Source organism: Rhipicephalus sanguineus, chromosome 6 (genome assembly GCF_013339695.2).
Source record: "Rhipicephalus sanguineus isolate Rsan-2018 chromosome 6, BIME_Rsan_1.4, whole genome shotgun sequence".
Classification (NCBI taxonomy): Eukaryota; Metazoa; Arthropoda; class Arachnida; order Ixodida; family Ixodidae; genus Rhipicephalus; species Rhipicephalus sanguineus.
In genome coordinates, this window is record NC_051181.1 from 115,847,988 (window position 1) to 115,861,941 (window position 13,954).

A 13,954-nucleotide genomic window follows, 5' to 3' on the forward strand; every position below is an offset into this window, starting at 1 on the left:
ATTTTGTCACGTCATCACGTGATGAGAACCGCGAAGCTGTACGGTATGGTCCACCCGGCGACACGGGCCAACCCCTGACGCTGGCAAAATAGCGATAGTATGCAACGCCAGGCAGAACCTTTCCCTTTCATACGAATTTTGGCAATTGTGCGGCGTCATACGTGACGTTTCCGCTCAGGTCACGTGACTCCCTCGCACGTGACTGTCACCGTAACGCTGTTTAAGGGTACGGAAACACGCAGGGCAGAGTGCTCTAGTCTGCCCGTTCCAAACATTTTATTGCGATAGCAATTATATGGACAGTCTCGACGGGTTTTTGCCGTCACCGTTGCCGTCGCCATCGCCGTCATGTCCTTCCGGTATGAAGTCCGAATTGATAAAATCCCCTCGCGCATTGTATGTTCTATCGCGGGTAAAAGCACGCGAGCGGGGGCGACGAACGCGGCCGAAGCAGAAATCAAACGAGCCGGCTCATTTCCGTTGCTCGGAGGGTGCATGCGAGAACATCACCTCGCTCGGGAGGCCTGCCGTCGAAGGAGACAGGAAACGGCCCGGCGCCCGTCTTTAACGACCATGAAAAGACACGAGGCGGGGGGCGGGGGGGGGGGGGCAGTTGTCGCGCGATTAACCACTTTGAACTTTGAATCTAAGGGCGCGGTCGCGATCGCTGGCGATCGCGCTATCTCGAAAGCCATCCCAGCGGGCGGCTCGTACACCCTTTTACGTGCTGTGCTCTCAACGCGAAGTGACTATGCGGAGAGCATCTTTCCCTGGAGCGGCTGTATTCTCTTACACCAGCGTTTTGTAGTTACGCGAGATCGGATACAAAACATTTAGCTGCCAGCCTCACTTCGTCTAACACTACAGTTTGTTGCTATGGCATTCATTGCTTCGCCCTTGCGGTGAAACTGTGACTTTTTTGTTGGATATCGGGATCGCACGATATGATTATGAGAGACGCCGTAGTGGAGGGCTCCGGAAATTTCGTCCACCTGGGGTTCTTTAACGTGCACCTAAATCTAAGTACACGGGCCTCAAACATTTTCGCCCCCATCGAAAATGCAGCCGCCGCGGCCGGGATTCGAGATCGAGTTTGCTATCCACCTGCTTATGACACTTTTCTGAAGACAGTGACTTCGTCGGTGTCTTACGCCCACGTTGTGGAACGGGGTGTGACGATTTCTGGCCGAAAACACCGGCGGATTCAGGAGGCAGTGCATTCTAACAGAGCGTCTCACTAAGCCCAGTGACTTCAAATAGAGCATTTACTTGCCTGCTACCGGCACTCGTTAGCACTAGTTAACGATCACTAGTGTTGACTATGCGATAGTCAATGTAGGCTGCAACGTTTCTTGATATTAAAAATGGTTAAATGAGTGCTAATCTTGTTTATCCGCTGTTATCACACCAAGATTGTCTTCTTTCAATGCCAATTGAATGACTGAGTTGACTATTATTATTTTTTTATTTACCTCGGTTACCCCCAAAAGTCTCAATTCCTTCCCATTCTCACAAACATACACCCCTGTATCACCAGAAAGCTGACCCACATAGCTAATAAATCCTTCAAAGGGGACCATGTGTGCCTCCGTTTAAATGACCTCTCTTTGGCAGCAAGCGAACAGAATTTTTTCAGGAACAAAAAGTTCGGTAAATGTTTAACAAACCCCCAGCTCTGGTATATTCAAAGTGTCATCACCATCCCATCTGTTGCATTATTTTCCGGCATATCAGCCCTGTTTGTTACGGATACCAAAACCAATGTGCTCCGTTTGTTTTTAACACGTGACATTCATATCTAAGGAACGTAATCTGGTCACAATATCTAAACTTAATATGATTTCCCGGAGCTTCTACAAAGACGATATTCCATACGCAACCAAAGATATGGCGCAATGGTGCGCAGCGAATACGTTAATACTCGCCCACGGGCTCCACTGATAACACCTGCCGCAGGGGCGGGCGCTCTTCCATATGTCTTCACTAATCTGCGCACAATCGCAGGCTGCACGTGTTCGCGCACGGGCGGAAGGGATTTGCTTCTCCGTCAGAGTACGTGCCCGCGTGAGCCGGCGTTGTGCTGTAGAGCGTATAGCCTTTGAGACGCCCAGGTGCTTACGATACATGGAGCGTTTACATATAAAACTAGAAGCAGTCCTGCATCGTCGCTTCAGCCTCGGCAATGTGTACTTACAGCTACACTGCGCACGTCTTTGTTTCGCTAGTGTGCACTTGAGTATATATGGGTGGGCCTTCAGAGATCACGCTGCGACATGCATTGTGAACTTCCGTCGTTATTTTACACGCAAGAAAGATGAACAAAGCCTATATTATATGCATAATGTCATTGGTATATGTAAACCCGGGATCAAATCCAGACATTTCCGTTGGTGAGGGCGAGCTTTACCATTTCTTGGAGGAATCCGTTAATATGCATTTTTCAAGTGTACAGGGAGTGAACGGAAGGAGTGTTCGGTGGGTGTCTTTAACTGTGGGGCTGTTCTATAAGGCTGGGCCTGACGACAGATGAGTGTCCGCGTCGCATGCCACGCTCCGCTTCCCAGATACACCGATAGATGGCGTAACTGCCGCGGACGAAGCGGTAGCCGCACAGTGAAACGTGGAAGGGCGGCTCGAGAGTGAATAGGCCCTAAAGTAGGGCGGGTGTGACAGGTGCTCATACACGTCCTTTCTTTCTCTACTCTACCAATAACTTCATCACAGACGCCCACACAAGATCACGAAACATCAGAGAAAATCACGAGGGAAACACAGGAGAACCGCGGCTTTGCTGTTTCTGCAGATTTCACACTGGATGTAACTGGGATAAGTTTCTTTCATTATATGGATGTATTTAAGGAGAGGTTGGTACCCATGTGTGGCGCCGGCTACTTCCCTTCTTACGTGACGTGTTGCTATCGTAAAGTTTTCAACCATTACAAAAGTAGACAAATAAGTACATGAATGGGCATTACTCAATCTCATATCGTAAAGAAAAGTAACGCTATCTTATGCAGTTGATAAGGAAGCGCGGGTCAGGTCATCAGGGAATATGATAAAAGAATTAAAGAGAGAGGAGGTGAGGTTATATCTGAACCAGCGTGTGGAGCGGGCGTCCACGCGTCTACGAGCTCCATCGGCCAAGGCGCTCACGCGCGAATTCTGTTCATGTTAAAAACAGCACAGCAACACAGGGCAAAGGGAGATACAACGAGAGGGGCTATGTCCCGTCGCTGTCCGTCGCTGCTCTTGATATGAATCATAACCATAGGCGTGCGCAGGGGGGGGGGGGGCAAGGGGGCGAGAAGGGGGGCGCAAAGTCAGCCCTATACATTGTAGGGGGGGCGAGAAGAGGGGCGCAAAGGCAGCCGCATACATTGACATAATAGGGAGGGGGGCGCTGCGACGAACCTTCGCCCCCCCTGAAGGGGAACCCTGCGCACGCTTATGATCATAACCAACTTCCCAAATTGTCTGTTAGTACTAAACTCTGTTCAATCTTAGCGAACGCTTTCCTCAAACATTCGACCCGTCTCCCACCTCTCCCAAGGTCTTCTTGATACACAGTACTCAACATTTTTTGTACGCTTCACACTCGCCTCAAGCCCCGCCTTCTCAGCCCGAATCGCCATTGCCAGAAGAGCTTCGCTATTCTGCTATCTATTTCCTCCAAGCCCGGTCGGAGAGATAGTCAAGAGGCGCGCGCTACCGGAGGGACGCGGGATGCGCAGGTGTCGTATAAACGCCTCCGGGTGTATTTCGGCTCTCTTGGTTTGTTTCTTTATCGTGTTTCTGGCAGGGTGAAACAAAATAATAAAACAAGTTTTTATATGCGAAACGCGTCTTCCCGGCAACAGAGTCGCGCAATTCTTGCGTGCCGATCGCGTGCTCCGCTGCGCGCCACGGACGCGTTTAATTTGCTGCCCGGGTTGTTGCTTTCCGTCTACTTAACCCGGACGCGCGAAGAGAAGCACGCTTCGTTTCCGGATCTGAGAGCTGCGTTTTAGGTTGTAGGCTGGTAAAGGCGGGGAAAAGAAAAGAAAAAAAAAGAAAGATGTCTTAGTTATCTTTCGGCGTCTAATTTACGCCCCGCCTGTTTGCGTGTGGTCGGCCAGTGCTTTGCGCAAACTGCCGTCTTCGTTCGGAGTGCGCAGCCACGGAAGAGCGTGGCCTGATATCTCACGGCTACCAAGAGGCCATTGGCCTCATGTTTTCGCCGTGGCCCCGATTGCACTGGTCAGGGATGCTCCGGAACATATAAACATCTTGTTGTACGTCTGTTTTGCTGCTGGGGACTTAAATTATCGCTTACAGCTGTACTTATACATAGTGTATCACGATAACTCTGGAAGAGAGAGGAAAAAGATATTTCTAGTCCACCAAATGGCTCTGCCTACTGATGAAGAAATTGTGGTTACTGACCAACTCAAAGTGAAAAAAAAAAAAGCACGAGAGACGTTTCGGGACCCGTACGGGTTCCTTGATCACAGGTTCCAATGTGATCATACATGATCAAGGAACCATATCTTACGAGGAAACATATAGTCAAAGAAACATATCTTACATTTATCTGACGGGTATAGTGGCAAAGCAGCACTTGTGCGAAGCGCCACACAAGAGTGTTGTTGGTGTTCTTGAGGACTACACGGAAATTGTGACGAAAAAGCCCACGTAACCATTTAGAAATATCCCGCACAGTAACCGAAACGTAATTAGCCATTCTATTTAGGGTTTATTTTCGTGATCGGTGTCGTCTGTTCAGTACTAGCACTTCTATGCCCACGGTGCCCGTCGCGAGATCCTGCCTCGCTCATGGCTGCAGCCGCAACACCGCAGTTCCATTCCCTGATGCGAGATCGCGTATCGCGCAACCCTCCCCTCGCAACGCGAAGAAAAAGTCGCGAAAGATCAAAAAGAGAGAGCGCGAAGAACAAAGCGAGAGTGTACTTTAAGCCCGCGCTGGAAGTGCGAAAAGCATGGGACGACCACTGACAAAAGAGAAAGGAAGGATACGCGAAACGGCCCACATCGTTTGGCGCGTGAGCGATACGGACGTGCCTCTGCTGCCGGCTTTCCTGCAAAGATAAAGTAAGTGACCGCGCACCGGCAGCCCGTTACCGCCGCCCCGGTGGACGCAGGAGCCTTCTGGACCAACGCCCTTTAAATGCCGTGCGTGCCGCGCGCGTGTCGAAAGCCGGCAGTATAGACGCAACACTGCCCGCCCAGTTTGGTACGCGAGACCGTTAGAGCTATATGATGTGACCTCATACCCCGTCTTTGCAGGGGCGTCGACACACCGTTGCCTTAACGTGTACGCGGTTAGCCAGTACAGCGTCGCAAAATTGACGAGGTCAGCACTGGAATAGAAGGGGGCGGGGGAGTCAAACCCCTTCCCGAGCCCAACTCCTCCATATATTTCTCACTTTTGCGTCTGTATATATACCCGTACACATACAAACATATGCACGAACATACATAAAGTACAGTTGAACGAAACACGACGCTCCTCCCCCCCACCCCCCCCTCCACACCAAAAGAAATTTCTGGCAACACCCCTGGGGGTCCGGGTTTAGGAGCGGGAAATTTTCGCCTCTTTTCTCGGAATGTTATCACCATCATCGTCGTAGTAATCGTTACCGTGATGAAAGTTGGTCTGACATCGTTATTTTGGGACCGTTGCCTCAAAGGAGAGTAGTTTGGTTAGCATCATCTTCCTCTATATTTCATCTGCCCTTACGTACGGCTTGCGTTGAAATCAAACACACGTTGGGGGAGTCAACAAGTAATGTTATTCCTGTACAGGCAAATGTGCAATGAACAGAGTGGAGACTACCTTGGAGGCTATGTTAAAGAATATGTGCTTTCGTTCATAGCTGCGCATATTGTCGCGGTACAAAATAACTAAAGTTATTTTTAACAGCGGCGTTGTTTAAGCCGGGCGTAATGTGTCTCCTGAATCCGAAGACTATCATCACCACGAACCTGCACGCGCTCTCTTCGTCCTCTTCTGCTTCGCTCCTAGAACAAGTGCACCGATTGGTCCGGCCTGGGAGGAAATAACTCTGATGGACGAGAGAACGGAAGAGTTAGAAAGAAAAGCAAGGAGAGAAATAGAGAGAAAGAAAACGAAGAAAGATGGAAAAATATAGAAGGCGACAGAACGAGTGCAGAAAGAAAGAGAGAGAGAGAGCGAAAGGAGATATAGGAAAAAAGGAAAGGAAAGAAAGAGAGAAAAAAATAGAAAGACAGAGAAAGAAATAAATGCGGAGAGAAAGGGATACAAAGGAACATACACAAAAAGAGCTAGAAAAAAAGAGAGACAGCAAGCATATCCATGTGTAGTATTGCATGGCAAGGGGTGGGAGAGGGAAGTAGGGGTGGGGAGGATGAAAAGAAGGAGGGCAATGCCACCAGCTCCACCTTCTCCTCTCACAAAACGAACCATCGAAATAATTATGCGGCACCTTGGTCTGCCAGTTACTTCAACTATACTGTTGTCGTTTGGGGCTTCTGTGCTGGGGCACTCGGACGGGAATATATGCAGTGCTATCGAGACATTCATATGCGAATCAAATCGTCTTATTCGACACATCAACCGTTCATAATTTTTAAATTGTCATAATGACATAATCATTTTGGCCATTTGGGAGGTTATGCAACACGGTCTAATCTAAAACTGGAATTTATTTTAAAAAATACCTTCATTCTAATTGACACTGTAACGTCTATTAGCTCTTAAAAATTTCAGACTATATGATCCGCCCGACTCTTGGCCGATCCCCCTGAGTGGGTAGGTGCCAATCATCCCAGGAGCATCATCATCATCATCATCATCATCATCGTCTCCTCAGCCTTCGCACCACTACTCCGTAGTTGCCCCCCCCCCCCCTCTTTTTTTTACGTTCCCTTCGTATCTAAGCGAATTCTTATTTTAATTAAAATATATTTTCGGGTGAGAAAACTTATTAAGCACCCGCTTCTGCTGGGCTTATTCCCACATGTCGCGCCATTATGTTTTTTTTTCTTGGGTGGGGTGAGGGGGGGACTTTTTCGAGATAATGATTAGCTTGTTAGCTGGTGGCATCTGGGAACTCTGCGCATGACTTATCTCGCACAGCGTATGGGCAGTATCGCTCTCTTCCTGGCCCCCGTTGTCGTAACACTCTAAACTGACGAGAACATAGTCCTGTTTGCGGGCTTGTTCACCACATCCTCAGCTCGAGTCGAGTATATAGGCTCAGGTCGGCGATTATGGCGGACAACTACGTTATCTGTGAGTGTTTTGTACCACACTCGTTCACCTACCGAGATAGCGGGACATTCAATGGGGTGTTTGAGCACTCTCATGTGAAAATGACCCACTCGAGAAGCCTATACAAAAATACATAAGTGCCGCGTGGTGCGTACAAGAGCGCGTGATAGGAGTCGCATTGTAAGTGCAAGTGGCTTGATAGCTTACCTATATCGATTCATCCGTGTGGTTTTTCCGCTGATAACGCATTTACACCGATATTTGTTTTTCGCAGTAACAACAGGAGCTGCGCGATACGCTTTGTAGGCTATGCTATAGATATGTAAAACTAAGTCTACGTGAACACGAAAAATTTTCAGCGCTGATAGCAGCTGACGAATATCTGAGGCCGTAAATTGTTAAAGAGGCGCAATTTTAGAAGTCTTGAGCTTCACGATTGTGTGACCTTCACATCTCGCCGGGCTATACCGCTCTTTAGCTAGCCCGCTTAATCGCGGTGATTATAAAAGCGCCACAATTTTTAGTATTCTCTCCAGTGCGGCAGTGCGGCAGATTTCAATCAGGCCCGGAGCCAGGAATTTTTTTCGGGGGGGGGGGGGGGGCAATTGCACGTGTTTTTATTATTACGTGTTATTACGTGTTTTTTATTAACACGTGTTTTTATTATTACCTACTTCACTAAAATTTCGTGAAGGTGGAAAAAGGGGGGTCCCTAGCCCCCCCCCTCCCCCTCCCCCACCGGTTGCGAGCCTGATTTCAATATGTGGCGATTAAGGTGATGCAAAAGTAATTATGCGGCTCTGCCCGGAAGCATGTGGTAAGCACATCGCCGTGTTCGACACTAGATAGCTATGCAAAGCATAGTTGCTGTTGTGAAAGGACGAAACATGTTGAAAAAAATAATAAATATAACAGAAAAAGAAGACCACTTTTTTTTCTGCTGTGACGTCTCTCACATTGAAAAGAGTGTAACAACAAAGGTGTGATTGCTTCCTTATTATGCTTGCACGCGAGAGAGAGGGGTCTAGTGCCGAAACGTTAATTTTGTTATCGATCAATGGATGTCGATCATGCATCAGAATGATCAGATGGTGTGGAGTTTTGGCGAGTGGGACTTCTTGTATTATTACGCGTTTAACTTGTTCGTCCTATTGAAATGGCCCGCCACTGAATCCTTTAAATGAAAATGACTAAGGTGATTATTTTGCTATATGAAGTAAAACTCCGATGACTTTACCGTCTGTACAAGCATTCGCTGAAAAGTGTTGCTTTATGGCATTACAAAGCACACGAATATTTTCTAATATTCTGGCGTGTCGCAGTGTCGATGACGTCAGTAGCAAATGCATGTAGTTTATCGCTGTCGCTTTTGTACTTTACCTTTATATGCTGAAGAATTCTGAATATCTTCTGGCCAAGTTTTTTTATTATGTAAGAGATAAAAGAAACAAAATCAGCATTGATTAAAGAGGTTTACCAGAAGTAGAACTGAGTAAACCGAAGCAAATATACCGGTCCTTTATGAGGTCGTATTTCCTCATGAAGCGAAAATCCTTAGCATAAAAAATAAACCTCATACCGCTCATGTAAAAGGTAAGAATAAAGCTGACGTACTGTCTTAGTGCTGTCATTCGCCGTCTCTTCTTTATTCTAACTGCGTTCATTTGAACTCTGTAATTCTCTTATACCAGAGGTAGTGAAGAATACCGTACTTACTCGAATCTAGGCCGGCCCTGATTCTAAGCCGACCTCCGAAATCCGCAAGGCCAGAAAAGAAAAGAAACCTATTCATTGTACTCGAATCTAAGCCGACCCCCCCCCCCCCACTTTCGCACATCGTTTTTTTTTTTTTGAAAAAAAAAACATCGGCTTAGATTCGAGTAAATACGGTACCTGGAAAGAGATCTTTCCCGGTACCGATGCTCGACGGAAACTGAACGCTCCAATGACTTGATAACGAGCAGTTTGGTAACATTCCTACGTCATTTCTAGCTGATATGTAGTACAGCGCACTTCTTACCGGTCGTGCTTCAGATTCATTTAGTTGCAATGTGCCGCACGAGAATCGTGAGCGGAAAGAGCGATCCACTCAATGTTACCGCGTGCAAATTGACTGCAAAGAAGCACTGGTGAGCTAATTGCTCGACATTAAGGCCGAATGTCTACTGAACACGGAGTGAGCAAGGTACGCGGCTTTCGTGTTACAAACACGGATCACGAATTACTTGTACGGAACTGCATGCCAAAGGCGGCACGGATATGCCTTCCATACTAAAGCGTATAGACAAATGCTTCCATAAGTAAAACTAAACTGGCTGCGTCGTTCGAACTTCTCTAGGGCGGCGTTCTTTTATCGTCAAGCACGAATGAGAGGCGTTTCTTGAGCGCGCGATCCAATCGATCATCTTCGCGCGTAATCCTATTACCTCGCCGTTAAGCTCCTTTATTAGCCCACGCCCGACAGTGAGTGTGTACTTTGAGATTATGATTAGCCACGGCGGTAGTGTTAATTCTTCACAATAGCTGCTTCATTATTGATCGTCCCTGTCAAGCCCTTCAATTCCATCAGTTTGGATTACTCTGAGTGCGGTGTGCCCTTGAATTAAAGACGAGGAAAACGCCGCGCACAATTGTCCATGATAGCCGAAACGACAATAGCGGCCAATCGTAATATCGCTGGTGAGGCATACGGGCTTCGCGCAAAACAATGTTCACACTCTAGTGGCACTTGCTTGCTCACTTTGAAAAGTGATTGAAGGTGAACTGCAAAACGGTTTCACTGTAAAAGAGTGTTTACATAAGTAGCTTTTCACTTTGCTGGATTCGTTGCTGGGGGTTGTGACTAAACAGTATGTGGTTCTGTACTGCATTTCACCTTTCCGCATGACGAGGGAATATTTATCTTTGACTAAAATCAGGGCAGTTGCAAGTCCTCACTTCTAGTCTTCAGATTTCTTGCGTTTTAGTCAATTGTGGGGCATTTGTACTGGTAAGTAATTGAGTCTTGCTTCTTCTTCTTCTTCTTCTTCGTCTGCCTTCTTTTTATATGTGAAATCAACCGCCTCCTGTGTACCACAAAATGGATGAATGTTTGAACTTATTTCATAGTGATATATGCTTTAAGGGTGGAATAGAAGACTCATTCAGCTCCCTCTCGAAATGACATAAGATGAATCCGAAGCCGGCTTTCGATGAAGGGTCAGCCAGATAATAAAGAAAGGGGAAGTCATAGCTAGCTCTTCAGCTCTAGCTGACTAGCCATAAGCAATGTTTTCCAGCGCTTGAGAAGGTCGGTCACGCGTCCGAGGTAAAAAAAAACTGCGCTCGGCACTATCGAAACCTGCTTCACGCCTGAGGTGGACAAGCCTGCCCGTGCTTATAGTCGTATAGAACTTTCATCACGGGTCACAAGGTTTATGCAAGTTTCGTACAACAAGAGTTGGCAAACCGGTCGTCTCGTGTATTCAATTAACTGTCTCTCGCCCGAGTGTGCAAACCAGACGACTGTCGCTCCAGCGCCTCGCCCTTCCATTCATCCTTTGCAGAAGCTCGCTTTCCGGGTAGGCCCGAATCGGAACAGAGCAGCGGCATGCAGGCAATGGGACGAAGTTTGTCGCCGTGTGTGGCTTCCGAAATGACCGGTTGCACCACACACAGCGTGGAGGGGGCACCCGGTAGGTTACCTTTCTTTTTTCTCGCTATAGGAGGCTGGGTGGAAGGTGCCACTCCTCCTCGTGTGACTTTCCAATAGTAGTGAAGCGTGCCGTGGGTCTCGCTGGGGGCGCGTATCGCAGCTTACATCTTGGGGAGAGTATAGAGGCTGCCTAAAGTGTGTCTGTGTGTGCATGTGTATGTGTGTGTGTCGTACGCTGGGTTATTGTTGAAGCACCGCGCTCACGCACGCCATCCCACGGTGAGCTCATATATATATATATATATATATATATATATACGGGTGACACCTTAGGCCGCGGAGGGGGCAACAAAAGAAGCTTCCCGCTGGGAAATGTGTGAAAGATGAAATCGCCGCCGGTTCGCCGACGATCTATCACGTGCATGCCGGGCGCGTTGCGTGCTATCACTAGCCATGCGCGAGCGCCTGCCTGAGCGTAGACTTTCGCGGCTTCCGCGATGCGCTTTTACAGTCATGTTTGGGCGAAGCTCGCGATAGGCTTAGCGTCACAAGACACGGATGATTTATGGTATGTGTTTTCTTTACGCGTTGTGTAAAGTCTACGAATCGGCTCGGCGCATACATGGCGTCTCATCGTTGCCGACGTAAAAAAAAAAATATATAACGGTGAAAATATAAACATTGCGAACCCTTGTAACATGGAGAGTGCGTTTGACCGTTGCTGGTGGCATTTAGCGGTTCCTTTGGCGGCGTGATCAGGCTTCAGAATGCGCAATGAACTGATAGTGCGGCGTTGCGTGCGGCACGATGATGCGCGCTTCGATGATATTGCGGCCTTTGACAAAACCGCCGCTCTCTCGTATTACCTACGAGTCACGGAAAACGACGTACGTATACACGCTCGCTATAAGAAAGCGCAGTTCTTGGGTATATATAAAACAGCGATATGCTGGTGATTCCATCGCGTGTCGAGCCGCGTTTTCTTTCTTTCTTCATTCTTTTTTCGTTGGTCCAGACAGCGGTAAGGATGCGTATTACTGTTGTCCCAGATACGTAACATCAGAAAACGATGCTAGAGAGGATAGCACGCTGACTTCCGAATTCACAGTAGGCTGCAAAGCGGAAAATACCGTTGCCACCCATGAGTCAGAGCATTGGTAACCCCTCCACGGTGGTCGAGTGATTATGGTGCTCGGCGAGATATTCGCTCCGTGCTTCTACTTAAACAAAACAAGCTGAAGATAATTTAGCCTTAAGGCCAAGCTATCGAGAGTAAAAGTAATAATAATTGTTGGGGTTTAACGTCCCAAAACCACGATATGAATATGAGGGACGCCGCAGTGAAGGGCTCCGGAAATTTCGACCACCTGCGGTTCTTCACCTAAATCTAAGCACACGGGTCTCAAGCATTTTCGCCTCCATCGAAAATGCGGCCGCCGCGGCCGGGATTCGATCCCGCGACCTGCGGGTCAGCATTCGAGCGCCATAACCATTAGACCACCGGGGCGGGTAAGAGTAAAAGTAAAAAAAAAAGCAGGAAGCTTATGCGGGCCAGTTAGGCATGCGTCCGGATTGTTAGATATGAAGTTGTTATCTCTGAAGTAAACAGGCGTACGACTCCGCGTGACACCATCTTATTCAAGTACACTGAGATAAGAAAGTACGGGGATCGTCGAAGTACGGGGCGGGGATATATATATATATATATATATATATATATATATATATATATATATATATACCAAGGCAACACGAATCGGAAGAAATTGTTTTAAGGACTTCCTTACCATACACCTTCTCAACGTGTACCCAGGTTAGAAAAAGAGTATACGCAACACGAGACCCACCTGAATTACGAATACTGAAGAGAGTCATCCTGCACGTGAAACATGCAGGCGCCTCGTTTCGCTGAAGTCAAGCTGCAAACTCTAAATTGAAATATTATCCTTCGCCGAGGCAGACTAAGTGTATAATTGTGGGGTTTTACTTGCTAAAACCAACGTATGATTACAAGGTAGTGGGTGACCGCAGCTTAAATTTGGACCGCCTGTGGTTCTATAACGTGCACCCAAACGTTATACGGGAAAAGAACACGGGTGTTCTTTTCCCGTAGCTACACGGGTGTTCATTTCCCGCAATGAAAGTTCGGCCTCCATGGCCAGGAATTTTTTTTTTAATTCGGAAGTTTGCCCAACGTTATACACAATTAATATAAATGGAGGCCGGTTTCCGCGATATACATCAATACTACTCTGTGGTTGGGTCCGTATAGGACCACGAATCATAGTGCGGTGGTCTCGTTGGATGAAGGCCCACTGTTTTCAGGCCAGGAACTTGACCTGCTTCCCAGAGCTTAGCAGCGTGACACCTTACCTTCGACCATGGCCCGTGCTAGAGCACTTACCGTGTACGTTTGTATGCGTGCCGCACGTCTTTTCTGTTCTAATTATTCTTTACTTCTCATTAAATGTAGAACTTGTAATGACACGTGCACCTATAGACTTAGATTCCCTGTTAGTACTGAACGTTGTCGCTAGGAAGCTGTTTCTCTCCAAACGTTAAAATGGGGAGTAATAAGGGGGGGAGGGGTCCCGCCCTCCAGCTGCTACGCTGCACTGATTCAACACCACATTAGAGCTTGACATAAGTTCGCTGTGCGGAATTAGACGTCCTATTGTTCCGTTTCCTTTGTTTTGCTGAGTTACCCATGAAGAAATCGCAACAAAGAACAGCGCATGCCCGCCCCCAAAAGACACCCTTACTGATACAGCGCAGTGCGAGAAAGGTCTACAAGGAAACCGATGCTGCCGCGCACAGCCTGCGTCAACTGGATGAGTATACAGACAACCATCGTACAGGTGTTCAGGGCGTGGGAATTTTTCTCACAACCGTGACGCTCAACCAATGTCACCATTGTCGGGTGTTCGACACGGTACACCCGAAACAGGCGTGCGATGCTCGTTGCGAACTCCCAAGTGGCCGAATGATGTTCGATCAAAACTCAAGGCTTCGCGAGCGTGAAACCGAAAATGACTCTGGCACGCACACTCGAATGCTTGCGGGTCGAT